This window comes from Procambarus clarkii, chromosome 84 (genome assembly GCF_040958095.1).
Source record: "Procambarus clarkii isolate CNS0578487 chromosome 84, FALCON_Pclarkii_2.0, whole genome shotgun sequence".
Taxonomy (NCBI): Eukaryota; Metazoa; Arthropoda; class Malacostraca; order Decapoda; family Cambaridae; genus Procambarus; species Procambarus clarkii.
In genome coordinates, this window is record NC_091233.1 from 6,129,901 (window position 1) to 6,145,869 (window position 15,969).

The following is a 15,969-nucleotide window of genomic DNA, read 5'->3' on the forward strand; positions in this document are numbered from 1 at the left end:
ATGAAAACATTTAAATCAGAGTACTACAATTTCCACGTTATAGTTTACACTTCATGTACAATTGCACTGGAATAACAATTACTGCATTGTAATTAACAGAAGCGCTGTTTGTACACTATTACAAAAAAAGTTAAAATTAGCGTAAATTATATATATATATTATTTTAAATTGTATTCTTTGGCCACAAAATTGATACAGAATTACACAAGCAAGACGTGATTTCAAGAATCTAAAGTATCCAGCAACATAGCGCAACAGTAACACAAATACCAATGTGTCAATGATTGGGTATCCATCCACCCAACACGTTAAACTGTTGGTTTTTCTTAATGTGGAAAATGACTGAAAATGTTGCAGCAGAAAGCTTAATTATCTCAAATTCTCTCCCTATTTTTCTCATTACAAACTCTTAATAAGTTACAATCAAACTGTAACTTGCTTGTCTTTGAAGCCAGACACAGATATACGTTCTAGTCTTTTATTTTAAAGTTCATTAATGTGGCCACTTACTACAGATTAGTTTTACTCTATTATTGTCACCAGGGATTAACTTATATATTTACTCATATAAGTTAGTGTTCTTCACTGCAGTTTATTTTATTAAATGTTTAATTAGCTCTTATTTACTCTACGTATTATCTTAATTATTAAAGTTATTTTCCCTATTCTGTTTTTCGCTCAACCTCAGAAATGTGCATACTTAACTAAAGGGGTCAGAGTCAAATTGTTGTGGTTCTCCTCACATGATTGAGATCCAAAGAACATAAAAATAAAGTTGATATTCTTGTCAAGCAAGCTTGCAGTAAATATAGACATGTTGCACATAATCTTGCACTATCAAATATAAAAAGTGTCATTATAGACAAGAAATCTCAGACGAAACCAAAGCAAGCTGCAGTGGAGTGTGAACAGGAACCACCTTTCGGTTTCCTTGCAATGATTTCGGGGCTCAACGTCCCAGCGGCCCGGTCCCCAACCAGGCCTCATGGTTGCTAAAGTAGTGAACCAGAATGTTTGACGCAGCTACTGCTTGCAGCCTGACGTATGACTCACAGCCTGGTTAATCAGGTAAAACAACACTTCCTTGAGAAAACCTTCTGGCCTGTATGGGGATCGAACCCACGACATCCGCGTTATTAGCACGGCGCTCTAACCAACTGAGCTAACAGGCCGTTAGGTTTAGAAAACAAGCCGATATTATATATATAAAAAATAAATGTATCAAACAAAACACTTGTATGAGCCATGTAACAAAATCAGTACACTGCCAGATGTGGTCCCACTGACAGTCACCTTGTATGGAGATCTAGACAAAATGAAATATAAAGTGTGTGTGGATCAAGTCGAACACCAATAGACTAACAGTGTTTTTCATTTTTTTTTTAATAGTCATGGTCGCCTTCCATGCCCTTATCTATAACCACTGTGAGTTTGAGGGTTCATATTAGCTAACAAACATCAATTTTAAATTGGACTGTTTACTCAACAAACACTTTTCCATAAACTGTGTTCTTTTTGTTTATTGTAAACACAAGTATTGTCTAAGCACTTGTATTGCTTGTCTAATGTTGAAATGTAAATCTAACGCTCAAATAATACCTTGTGTTTGAATAAAAGAGTAGCCAAATGTCCTGGAGTGTTCTAAGTGTGTATGAGTATGAGTACGAGTATATATAACATTAATAATTGTGTAACTAGCGTCAAAAGACTGTTATTTGCTTAGCTAAACGAACTAAGGGGTTGAGTTCCTGAACCAATTATGTGCCTCTGTAACCCTTTACTCCACCGCCCATGGGATGGGTATGGGGTGCATAATAAAGAAATTGAATTGAATTGTGCTCTAAGTTTGAGGCTTTAAATTTAAGTCACTAATTCTTTAAGAGTTGCTAGACTTTGACATCTCATAGCTTTGCGGTCATTACATTCTCTTGCACATAAAATTTACTTTAGAGCCCATTAACACCGATGGATCACTGATTCAGTTAAACGGAGGGTGAGAAGTACTGTTATTGTTTACCAGCCCGATGGTAGCACAACTGAAATGAATGTAAAAGTCAATAACTGAGTTGTTGCCTGGAGCTGCCTGACGGAGGATGCTGTTTAGCGTGTCGGCGCCATGGGGACCCCCTTCCCTTCTCCCTGTTCGCCGGACGGAGACCGTTGATTTGGAGTTTTCAGGACGTGCTTCATACCTTGCTCTTGAGGTTGTGTTGTTGGACATGTTACGTGTTCGTGTGGACGAGGTGTACGGGCTCCATCTCCTGACGACCCACCGAGCAGTAGTGAAGTTTAACTCCGCGGCGGTGTACAAGGAGTTCGTAGCCTGCTATGATGGACGAACATTGACCCTCCCTGGGGACGGCGGTACGGTTGCCATTTCCGACCGCTGCGGCTCTGTTACCTATGTTGCATTGCATAGTGTGCCCTTCGAGTTTTAGGAGGCCCTGCTTAGGTCAATATGGTACAGTGGTATCCCTCCGTATGAACTCCGTCTCTTCCGGCAGGTGGCGTGGGGTCTCTTATGGTAAACGCACTCTCGCCTTGAGACTCAAGTCCCTGGTTCCCTCCACGGTTACCTTGCTTGGGTACGCTCTGCGTGCATTCTATGCAGGGCAGCCACGCTTCTCTTTTCGTTGTGGCCTTGAGGGGCACCTGGCAGCCGCTTGCACTGGGGTCGCGGCTGCACCTGTTAATTAATCTGTTCCGAGAAGAGGATTTTCCCCCGTTAGTGGCGCAGGACCTGTCGTCTCGTGATGGAGTGGGTGGGGAGGTTTCCCCGCCGCCTGCTGACCCGGTGGTGGTTCTGCATTCCTCGCCTGCTGGCCCGGCATGTGTCGATGGTGGTGTACACAACGAGGTGGTGGTGTGTGCGGCTCCGCCCCCGCAGTCTGTCTCTTTACTTCCGACAACTTCTGCACCTGTTTCCGCCTCTGCGCCTCTGTCGCCTTCGACGTCGCTGCAGGCTCCCTCATCTGTGTTGATCCCTTCCCCCTTCCCCGGCCGCACCTGTTCCTTCTCCTGTCTCCTCTGTGGGTGGCGGTCTCGTCCCCCGTGTCGTTGAGGCTGACATTCTGTGGGGTCGTGCTCCCCCGGTTGGGGGGCAGTCTGCCTCCGGCTCTTCTCGGGTGCCTCCTTCAGAGGGTGATAGCTCCGATGATCAACGGCCTGTCCCCAAGCGTTCACATACGGATACGGGTACTTAGCCTTCTCGTACCTGGTCAGAGGAATGTAAGGATGCAGCATGTGTTGATATTTGCTGCGACCTGTGCGGAGTGTGGAGTGCGAGGATGGTGCATCTGGTGCTGGTGTGTTACCGGTGGATGGTGGGGGCCCTGGTGTGGCTCTTGCTGTAGGGGTGGGGGCCGGTGTGGGGCCTGTGACTCTTGATTTGGGTGCATCGCCGGCATCGGATGGTTCCAGTTCCTCGTGGGGGGTGATTTCCCCTTGCGAGGTTGAGAGTGGGCGTGGCGACCTGGTGGTGGTGCCGAAGAAAATTGCTCGCTCTAAGTATTCCGTGTCCCTTCCCCCGTCCCCTGTTTCGTCGGCGGCGGTGTTGCCGTCCCACACGTCTCCGGCCATTTCTTCTGCGTCTCCTGCTTTGTTAGAGGCGGTGTTGCCGCCTCGGCAAGCTCCGCCCGTTGTTCCGGTATCTCCTGCTTCCTCGGCGGCGGTGTTCCTGCCTCATCTGACTAGTTCTTCGTCTTCAGTGTCCTCTGGTTGGGGGCGAACGCTTCCGCCGGATTTGGTGGTCCCTGAGTATATGACGTACCCTCGGTGTCGTGAGGGCCGTTCCCCGACCGAACAGGAGTATTTGATATGGGAGGCTTAGAAGCGGAAATTCCCTGAGAAATATCTTCCAAATTGATTACTGTGTGTTGTGGTGTTGCTTGCGGATGGGTGCGTTGTTGTGGGGTGGGGCGGGTTTTGTCTTTCTGTATATGTTCTGTGTGGTTTTATACTTCCGGCCCTGTGTGTCTTATGCGTGGTTGGTTGTGCTGCTATATTGGTGTGCTTGGTGTGGGGATAGTTTACATTATGTACTTGCGTCCTTACGGCCTTCTGGTCGTTTGCATGTGTTTTTTTATACACTTTGTTTTTATACTTACGGTTCCCTGTGTGGTTCTGTTCTGTTATTAATGCTTTGTGTTTCTTGTCCTGGTTATGTGTCCTGTTCTGATTTTTGTTCTGTATTATGTGCCCGTGTTGGGGTTAGTTGTATGCTTTGTATCATGTGTATCTAACTTTTGATTCTTCTTGTGTTTAGGTTCTTTACATGTTGTATTATTGTATTCTGCGTATCCTGTATGTACTCTTGTTTTTATGTGTATGTGGTTTTCTGTTTGTACATTGTGGTTTCTTTTATAAAAAAAAAAAAGTGTCGTAGTAGGTAGTAGATCATCAACGCGATCTCTGGACACAGCTTGTACATTCGTTATTGTGTAATCTTGATACCATTTTGAAATAAACCTAATAAAGTGGTCATGCAAACCATATAGAATATTCATTTTCCGTCTCTGATGTCTATGAGGTACATCACACTGTACCTCATTGGAAGCAGAAACTGCATAGTGATCACTAACCAAGTGATTTACCAACGAACATTCCATCCTATCTTGCACAAGGTTTCTACCCATTACGTAATCAAGTCTGCCTCCCAATAAAGAAGTTTGGGTATCCGTAGTGTACACAGTTAATATGTTTGACAAATTTGCATCCATTATCGTTGTTAGTAATGTCTCCTAGCGTAATATGTCTAGCATTAAAATCTCCCATGTATATTGTCCCATGATTGTCTAGATCTGGAAGCAATATTACATTGAGTTTCTGGCTTCTGGCATATACGTTGAGGAATGAGAAGTGGCCTGCTGCAGTTTTTATATTAAAGTGAATATACTGTGTGTGTACATTGTGTGTGACGTGCTCACAAGAATGTGTGGTATATCACTTCCGATGTATGTTAATAGGCCTGTGGCGTTACTGTTAGTATAGGATGCATACCCTCTGATCTTTGGTGGGGTTTTGTTTATCATGTTGGACGTGTAGGGCTCCTGTATAGCAATTATATCTATGTTGTTACTGGTAACATGTGTAATTAGATCATTCAGTGTTTTGTTGATACTGCGAATATTCCAGCTGAGAAACCTAATGCTCCTTGTGTCAGCAGCAGCCATCGTCTGGGTGTTGTTCCTCCATGAGACTGGTGGTCCTATTGTTGTCCTCGTCCCACTTCCACAATGTGTTAATTAGTGACTTTACGACGTAAAGAGTCGTACCAACCTGTTGTTTGGTGTCGTCAGTAACACCTGGTGATGTCATCAGTCTCTTGATTACTGAGGAACTTGGGATGGTCCGTGAGTGAATGTTCTCTGTAAGTTGCATGACATAGTACTGTCACGCAATGTATCTCGTTGTATAAAATGTATCTCGTTGTATAAAATGTATTTCGTTGTATAAAATGTATCTCGTTGTATAAAATGTATCTCGTTGTATAAAATGCATCTCGTTCCAACGTTATAGCTGATAAGCTACTCTGAACTATCAACCTCCTTCTGAACATATATTGTTAACAGGACTGTACACAGTGGCTTGTTACTGTGAACAAACCACTGTGAACAGTGGTTTTGTTACTGTGAACAAGTCACTGTTCACAGTGGCTTGTTCTAAGTCACTTATCTAATATTTACTCTGAGTCTCAAAATAAACAAAATCCCATCAGTTAACCATAAAAGCTCCTCGATACGTTATTACTATTCACAAAGTACAAAAATAAACACTCCACGCTTGGTACAACTCCACACAATCATAAGTGTATGAATATATAATATTTCCAGACCTACTAGTAACGCTTCACTCAGTAACCAGGACACACAAACACGTAGCTCCCTTAATTATACCACTGAAAATCTTATTAACTGTTTAAGTGGATTTTCCTAGTGGCAGCAGACACTCGCCAGCAGACTCATGCGATGTCATTTATTAAAGAGTTATAAACTAGGTCAACTGCACTTATATGCGAGTCAGTCTCTGGCAGCTTTCACTATCTGTTAGCGCTTACTATGCTTCCCTTCACAAGGTTGGCCTGGACGGTAGAGCGACGGTCTCGCTTCATGCAGGTCGGCGTTCAATCCCCTACCGACCGTCCAAGTGATTGGGCACCATTCCTTTCCCCCTCGTCCCATCCCATATCCTTATCCTGATCCTTTCCAAGTGCTATATAGTCGAAATGGCTTGGCGTTTTCTCCCGATAATTACCTTCCATTCACAAGGGGCGCCTGGTGGCTGAGTCGACAGCACTCAGCGTTCTATTGTGAAGACTCGTAATCCTGGGGACCTGGGTTCGATCCCCGACGATGACGGAAAACAAATGGGCAGAGTTTCTTTCACCCATTCTTACACAAGTTTCTAAAGGCAGTTCTTATGTTGGCCATTCTAGCATATGCCGCTGATGATATCCTTTTGATGTGGGCCTCTGGGGACAGGTTCGGTATGATATCAACCCCTAGATCTTTCTTTCTATTTGACTCTTGCAGGATTTCACCTCCCAGATGGTACCTTGTGTTCAGCCTCCTGCTCCCTTCGCCTAATTTCATTACTTTACACTTTCCTGAGTTGAACTTTAGCAGCCATTTTCAAGCCCATTCCTCCAGTTTGTCCATGTCATCCTGTAGTCTCTGTCTATCTTTATCTGTCTTGATTCTTCTCATAATGTTTGTATCATCAGCAAATATTGAGAGGAATGAGTCTATAACCTACGGAAGATCATTTACATATATTAGAAACAGGATGGGTCCAAGTACAGAGCCCTGTAGGACTCTGCTCGTGACATCTCGCCACTTTAATGTCTCTCCCCACACAGTTACTCACTGTTTCCTGTTGCTTAGATACTCCCTTATCCACTGGAGCACCTTACCTTTTACTCCTGCCTGTTGCTCCAACTTTTGTAACAGCCTTTTATGGGGTACTGTGTCAATGGTTTTCTGACAGTCCAAGAAAATGCAATCTGCCCACCCTTCTCTTTCTTACTTGGTCATAGAATTATATTAAACGTACGAGCCTATTTCTCACGATCTTTTCCATCACCTTGCATGGTATACAAGTTAGGGAAACTGGCCTGTTGTTCAGTGCCTCTTGCTTGTCACCCTTTTTGTATATTGGGACTACAATAGCTGTCTTCCAACTTCCAACTCCCTGCACCAGGGAGCACCCTGCTCCCTGGGGGCCTCGTAGCCTGGTGGATAGCGCGCAGGACTCGTAATTCTGTGGCGCGGGTTCGATTCCCGAACGAGGCAGAAACAAATGGGCAATGTTTCTTTCACCCTGAATGCCCCTGTTACCTAGCAGTAAATAGGTACCTGGGAGTTAGTCAGCTGTCACGGGCTGCTTCCTGGGGGTGGAGGCCTGGTCGAGGACCGGGCCGCGGGGACACTAAAGCCCCGAAATCATCTCAAGATAACCACACCTGGCTGTGTGTGCTGGTGTTCCCTGCACCACACATGGCTGTGTGTGCTGACGCTCCCTGCACCTCACCTGGCTATGTTTGCTGGTGCTCACTGCACCACACCTGGCTGCGTGTGCGGACGCTCCCTGCACCACACCTGGATGCACCACACCTGGCTGTGTGTGTTGGCGCTTCCTGCACCACCCCTGGCTGTGGATGCTAGCGCTCCTTGCACCACACCTCTCTGTGTGTGCTGGCGCTCCCTGCACCACACCTGGCTATGTGTGCTGACGTTCCCTACTCCACACCTGGCTGTGTGTGCTGACGCTCCCTGCACCAAACCTGGCTGTGTGTGCTGGCGCTCCCTGCACCACACCTAGCTGCACCACACCTGGTACTCCCTGCACCACACCTGGCTGTGAGTGCTGGCGCTCCCTGCACCAAACCTGGCTGTGACTGCTGGTGTTCCCTCCACCACACCTGGCTGTGAGTGCTGGTGCTCCCTGCACCACACCTGGCTGTGTGTGCTGACGCTCCCTGCACCTGGCTCCACCACACCTGCCTGTGTGTGCTGACGCTCCCTGCACCACACCTGGCTGTGTGTGCTGATGTAACACGGGGGGGGGGGGGTTCTTGCGATCTCTTCTCCCCCTTTCTCTCTGCCCGTATTTTAACTTTGTTCTTTATACTTTGTTCTATGTACCAAGGGACCCCAAAACTTTCACCTGAGCCGACCCCACGCCACGTGGTCTTAAGACGATTGAACAACTTAAGATTCTACAACCTGTATGACGTGACATAGACTTGTAGCAAAACTCTAGGGTCACCTTTCCGCCGCCACCACCAGACCTGCAACACTGAGCAATAATCGAGGCCTGGATCGATCATGCCAATCAATAACTTTGGGGCTTGATCCCCACTAGTATCATATAACCTTGGATCTTAAGTGTGGAATTAATTACAAATCAACGGGAATGATAATTCTGATTCGGTGATTTAATCGTCGCCCAAGTCAACTCGGCCTCGTGGGGACCACGTGACAAGGACATGAGAATGGAAACAATGAAATGGAAAATAATAAAAATGCAAATTACTAGCTAATTAATTTATTAAAAAAAAACTAAAACAAAATCTAAAGATGTTCACTCCCTGATCTGAGCACTCCCTGGCATTACATTTGAGGCAATGAATTGACCTACTCCCTACAAACTCTTACAGCAACTCTGCCTTCTAAAGACCAGCTGGATGTTCGTGCTGTCTGGAGGCCGATGATGGAAGGCCACCTGCCTGAGCTGCTCCTCAAACCACACTGTCTCTGCTCGTCTGGTCTTCCCCAGACCAGAGCATTGTATCCTTCCGCATAGTCTAAGTTTTACCAAGTTACTAGCAAGGCTTAGTTTTAGCAACTAACCTCTGTTGCACTGAATGATCCAGATTGGTTGAATGATTTTAACTGAAGTTAATTACACAAGCTTAAGGAAGAGTTATTCCCGATTACAAAGTGGCTATTTGACCTTTGAGAATTACTGAATGTGGAACCTGTGTTGACCTGTGACCGCCAGGTCGACGAGGTCACTCCGCGCTACAGCATAGTCTTGGCTCGTGACGTCACTGATGGTGACTTAACTCATTATCCTAATAATTAGAATACTCTTGATACTATAACCAGGAATATTACACAATACAATTTTAATACAAAATGAATGAAGGCTAATTTCTCTAAAATACTGAGTACTATAGAATGATTCATTATACGAAACTTGTGAACAAAGGCGTCAGTTATCTTCACCGTCAATCCCCCCAGGTCACCACGTGGGTCCAGCTTCCCATTCTCCCCTGTGTAGATAACCATTCTGGATAATTCTTACAACAAGCCTAGTTTGTTACACTGATGCTCCCTGGACCACACCTGGCTGTGTGTGCTGGTGCTCCCTGCACCTCACCTGGCTGTGTGTGCTGGCGCTCCCTGCACCACACACTTAGCTGTGTGTGCTGGTGCTCCCACCACCACACCTGGCTGTGTGGGCAGGGGCTCCCTGCACCACACCTGACTCTACCACACCTCGCTGTTTGTGCTGAAGCTACCTGCACGACACCTGGTTGTGTGTGCTGACGCTCCCTGCACCACACCTGGCTGTGTGTGCTGACGCTCCCTGCACCACACCTGGATGTGTGTGCTGAAGCTCCCTGCACCACACCTGGCTGTGAGTGCTGACGCTCCCTGCACCACACCTGGCTGTGTGTGCTGACGCTCCCTGCACCACACCTGGCTGAGTGTGCTTGCGCTTCCTGCACCACACCTGGTTGTGTGTGCTGGCGCTCCCTGCACCACCCCTGGCTGTGGGTGCTGGCGCTCCTTGCACCACACCTCTCTATGTGTGCTGGCGCTCCCTGCACCACACCTGGCTATGTGTGCTGACGCTCCCTACTCCACACCTGGCTGTGAGTGCTGGAGCTCCCTGCACCACACCTGGCTGTGTGTGCTGGCGCTCCCTGCACCACCCCTGGCTGTGGGTGCTGGCGCTCCTTGCACCACACCTCTCTATGTGTGCTGGCGATCCCTGCACCACACCTGGCTGTGTGTGCTGACGCTCCCTACTCCACACCTGGCTGTGAGTGCTGGTGCACCCTGCACCACACCTGGCTGTGAGTGCTGGCGCTCCCTGCTCCACATCTGGCTGTGAGTACTGGTGCACCCTGTACCTCACCTGGTCGTGAGTGCTGGTGCACCCTGCACCACACCTGGCTGTGAGTACAGACACTCCCTGCACCACACATGACTGTGTGTGCTGACGCTCCCTGCATCACACCTGGCTGTGAGTGCTGACGCTCCCTGCATCACACCTGGCTGTGTGTGCTGACGCTCCCTGCACCACACCTTGCTGGCTGTGTGTGCTGGTGCTCCCTGCACCACACCTGGCTGTGTGTGCTGACGCTCCCTGCTCCACACCTGGCTGTGTGTGCTGGTGCTTCCTGCACCAGCCCTGGCTGTGGATGCGGGCGCTCCTTGGATCACACCTCGCTGTGTGTGCTGTCGCTCCCTGCACCACACCTGGCTGCACCTCTCCTGGCTATGTGTGCTATTGCTCCCTGCACCACACCTGGCTGTGAGTGCTGGCGCTCCCTGCACCACACCTGGGTGTGAGTGCTGGCGCTCCCTGCACCACACATGGCTCTGTGTGCTGGCACTTCCGCCACCACACCTGGCTGTGTGTGCTGGTGCTCCCTGTACCACACCTGGCTGTGTGTGCAGGCGCTCCCTTCACCACACCTGGCTGGCTGTGTGTGCTGGCGCTCCCTGCACCACACCTGGCTGTGTGTGCTGGCGCTCCCTGCACCACACCTGGCTGTGTGTGCTGGCGCTCCCTGCAACACACCTGGCTGTGTGCGCTGGCGCTCCCTGCACCACACCTGGCTGTGTGTGCTGGCGCTCCCTGCACCACACCTGGCTGTGTGTGCTGGTGCTCCGTGCACCACACCTGGCTGTGTGTGCTGGCGCACCCTGAACCACACCTGACTCCATAACACCTGGCTGTGTGTGCTGGCGCTCCCTGCACGACACCTGGCTGTGTGTGCTGACGCTCCCTGCACCACACCTGGCTGTGTGTGCTGACGCTTCCTGCACCACACCTGGCTGTGTGTGCTGGCGCTTCCTGCACCACACCTGACTGTGTGCTGACGCTCCCTGGACCACACCTGACTGTGTGTGCTGGCGCACGCTGCACCAGACCTGGCTGTGGGTGCTGGCGCTCCCTTCACCACACCTGGCTGGCTGTGTGTGCTGATTCTCCCTGCACCACATCTAGCATGGGTGCTGACGCTCCCTGCACAACACCTGGCAGCACCACACCTGGCTGTGTGTGCTGACGTTCCCTGCATCACACCTGGCTCCACGACACCTGGCTGTGTGTGCTGACGTTCCCTGCATCACACCTGGCTGTGTGTTCTGGCGCACCCTGAACCACACCTGACTCCACCACACCTGGCTGTGTGTGCTAACCCTCCCTGCACCACACCTGTCTGTGTGTACTGGAGCACCCTGAACCACACCTGACTCCACCACACCTGGCTGTGTGCTGAAGCTACCTGCACGACACCTGGCTGTGTGTGCTGACGCTCCCTGCACCACACCTGACTCCACCACACCTGGCTGTGTGTGCTAACCCTCCCTGCACCACACCTGGCTGTGTGTGCTGGCGCACCCTGAACCACACCTGACTCCACCACACCTGGCTGTGTGTGCTAACCCTCCCTGCACCACACCTGGCTGTGTGTGCTGGCGCACCCTGAACCACACCTGACTCCACCACACCTGGCTGTGTGTGCTAACCCTCCCTGCACCACACCTGGCTGTGTGTGCTGGCGCACCCTGAACCACACCTGACTCCACCACACCTGGCTGTGTGTGCTGACCCTCCCTGCATCACACCTGGCTGTGTGTGCTGACGCTCCCTGCATCACACCTGACTCCACCACACCTGGCTGTGTGTGCTGACCCTCCCTGCATCACACCTGGCTGTGTGTGCTGGTTCTCCCTGCACCACACCTGGCTGTGTGTGCTGACGTTCCCTGCACTACACCTGGCTGTGTGTGCTGACGCTCCGTGTACCACACCTGGCTGTGTGTGCTGACGCTCCCTGCCCCACACCTGGCTGTGTGTGCTGACGCTCCCTGCACCACACCTGTCTGCACTACACCTGGCCACACCAGGCTAGTCTGGGGTAGGAAGCCCGAAACTACCTGGTGATGCACCTTACGGGCTATTCATGCCCGTGCCACCTCTTGGGTGGCTTAATCTTTATCGGTGATGCACAGACGACCTCCTCCTTCCTCCCTAACTCACTCCACTACAACTGGCCGGCCAGCTCACTCCTCCACTACAACTGGCCGGCCAGCTCACTCCTCTACTACAACTGGCCGGCCAGCTCACTCCTCCACTACAACTGGCCGGCCAGCTCACTCCTCCACTACAACTGGCCGGCCAGCTCACTCCTCCACTACAACTGGCCGGCCAGCTCACTCCTCTACTACAACTGGCCGGCCAGCTCACTCCTCCACTACAACTGGCCGGCCAGCTCACTCCTCCACTACAACTGGCCGGCCAGCTCACTCCTCCACTACAACTGGCCGGCCAGCTCCCTCCTCCATAATATTCCAGCGAGCCCGGTTGAGCCTCCTCAGACTTACTAAACAGTAAGACTGCACCTCAAAAATCTGTAACTACAGGTCCTATGCTCTCAACGTCAGTCGAGTTAATTGAAGTAGCTTTAGGTTTGACTCACTACGAGTATCTTAAGATGTAGTTTATCCAGAGGCTGTTATCATTCAGGAGACATCCACCCCAAGTGTTTACAACTTTCCCCACAACAGAAACTAAAGCTCGCCCGACCACGCTCACCACCTCCCACACTCTGGCTGTGTTACAGCTCTAAAATTACTCTGTGGAAGCATAAGGGAATGGGAACATACCTCAAGACTGGAGGATATCTGTCCCTTGATGTAATTCCTTATTTGAAATTAAATGAAAAAGAATTATATGCATCGGTGAAGTACTCATATATAAATCAATATTTACGCACTACAAATACAATATATTCACCAAAAGAATTGTTATATTTCAGCACATTTATATATATTATATAAATATATATATATAATATGGGGAATGCTTGTGAAGGCGACATATAAGGCTCGCGGAGTTGCTTACCTTGACGACGGATGAGGACGCCGGAGCACCACGACCAGTGAGGTCACACCCAACACTGCCAGTGACCAGTGAGGTCACACCCAACACTGCCAGCGACCAGTGAGGTCACACCCAACACTGCCAGCGACCAGTAACGTCACATCCACCACTGCCAGCGACCAGTGAGGTCACCCCCAACACTGCCAGCGACCAGTAACGTCACACCCAACACTGCCAGCGACCAGTGAGGTCACATCCACCACTGCCAGGAACCAGTGAGGTCACACCCAACACTGCCAGCGACCAGTGAGGTCACACCCAACACTGCCAGCGACCAGTGAGGTCATACCCAACACTGCCAGCGACCAGTAACGTCACATCCACCACTGCCAGCGACCAGTGAGGTCACACCCAACACTGCCAGCGACCAGTGAGGTCACACCCAACAATGCAAGCGACCAGTGAGGTAACACCCAAAACCACCAGTGACCAGTGGGGTCACACCCAACACTGCCAGCGACCAGTAAGGTCACACCCAACACTGCCAGTGACCAGTGAGGTCACACCCAACACTGCCAGCGACCAGTGAGGACACACCCAACACTGACAGCGACCAGTGAGGTCATACGCAACACTGCCAGTGACCAGTGAGGTCACACCCAACACTGCCAGCGACCATTGAGGTCACACCCAACACTGCCAGCGACCAGTGGGGTCACACCCAACACTGCCAGCTACCAGTGAGGTCACACCCAACAATGCCAGCGACCAGTGGGGTCACACCGAACACTGCCAGCGACCAGTGGGGTCACACCCAACACTGCCAGTGACCAGTGAGGTCACACCCAACGCTGCCAGCGACCAGTGAGGTCACACCCAACACTGCCAGCGATCAGTGAGGTCACACCCAACACTGCCAGCGACCAGTGGGGTCACACCCAACACTGCCAGTGACCAGTGAGGTCACACCCAACACTGCCAGTGACCAGTGAGGTCACACACCACACTGCCAGTGACAGTGAGGTCACACCCAACACTGTCAGCGACCAGTGAGGTCACACCCAACACTGCCAGCGACCAGTGGGGTCACACCCAGCATTGCCTGCGACTAGTGAGGTCACACCCAACACTGCCAGCGACCAGTGGGGTCACACCTAACACTGCCAGCGACCAGTGACGTCATCCCCAACACTGCCAGTAACCAGTGAGGTCACACCCAACACTGCCAGCGACCAGTGAGGTCACACCCAACACTGCCAGCGACCAGTAACGTCACATCCACCACTGCCAGCGACCAGTGAGGTCACACCCAACACTGCCAGCGACCAGTGAGGTCATCCCCAACACTGCCAGCAACCAGTGGGGTCACACCCAACGCTTCCAGCAACCAATAAAGTCACACCCAACACTACCAGCGACCAGTAGGGTCACATCCAGCACTGCCAGCGACCAGTGGGGTCACGCCAAACACTGCCAGTGACCAGTGACGTCATCCCCAACACTGCCAGTGACCAGTAAGGTCACACCCAACACTGCCAGCGACCAGTGGGGTCACACCTAACACTGCCAGCGACCAGTGAGGTCATCCCCAACACTGCCAGTGACCAGTGAGGTCACACACCACACTGCCAGTGACAGTGAGGTCACACCCAACACTGTCAGCGACCAGTGAGGTCACACCCAACACTGCCAGCGACCAGTGGGATTACACCCAGCATTGCCTGCGACTAGTGAGGTCACACCCAACACTGCCAGCGACCAGTGGGGTCACACCTAACACTGCCAGCGACCAGTGACGTCATCCCCAACACTGCCAGTAACCAGTGAGGTCACACCCAACACTGCCAGCGACCAGTGAGGTCACACCCAACACTGCCAGCGACCAGTAACGTCACATCCACCACTGCCAGCGACCAGTGAGGTCACACCCAACACTGCCAGCGACCAGTGAGGTCACACCCAACACTGCAAGCGACCAGTGAGGTAACACCCAAAACCACCAGCGACCAGTGGGGTCACACCCAACACTGCCAGCGACCTGTAAGGTCACACCCAACACTGCCAGCGACCAGTGGGGTCACACCTAACATTGCCAGCGACCAGTGAGGTCATCCCCAACACTGCCAGTGACCAGTGAGGTCACACACCGCACTGCCAGTGACAGTGAGGTCACACCCAACACTGTCAGCGACCAGTGAGGTCACACCCAACACTGCCAGCGACCAGTGGGGTCACACCCAGCATTGCCTGCGACTAGTGAGGTCACACCCAACACTGTCAGCGACCAGTGGGGTCACACCTAACACTGCCAGCGACCAGTGACGTCATCCCCAACACTGCCAGTGACTAGTGAAGTCACACCCAACTCTGCCAGCGACCAGTGAGGTCACACCCAACACTGCCAGCGACCAGTAACGTCACATCCACCACTGCCAGCGACCAGTGAGGTCACACCCAACACTGCCAGCGACCAGTGAGGTCACACCCAACACTGCAAGCGACCAGTGAGGTAACACCCAAAACCACCAGCGACCAGTGGGGTCACACCCAACACTGCCAGCGACCTGTAAGGTCACACCCAACACTGCCAATGTCCAGTGAAGTCACACCCAACACTGCCAGTGACCAGTGAGGTCACACCCAACACTGCAAGCGACCAGTGAGGTAACACCCAAAACCACCAGCGACCAGTGGGGTCACACCCAACACTGCCAGCGACCTGTAAGGTCACACCCAACACTGCCAATGTCCAGTGAAGTCACACCCAACACTGCCAGTGACCAGTGAGGTCACACCCAACACTGCCAGCGACCAGTGAGGACACACCCAACACTGACAGCGACC

General features: G+C 51.1%; 1 non-coding gene across 1 annotated transcript; it reads right to left on the minus strand.

Moving 5' to 3' along the window:
- Positions 1-1,099: 1,099 nt before the first annotated feature.
- On the minus strand, positions 1,100-1,173 carry TRNAI-AAU (transfer RNA isoleucine (anticodon AAU)). The gene has a single exon. It is a non-coding gene; the product is annotated as a tRNA-Ile (tRNA).
- Between the last annotated feature and the right edge of the window lie 14,796 nt (positions 1,174-15,969).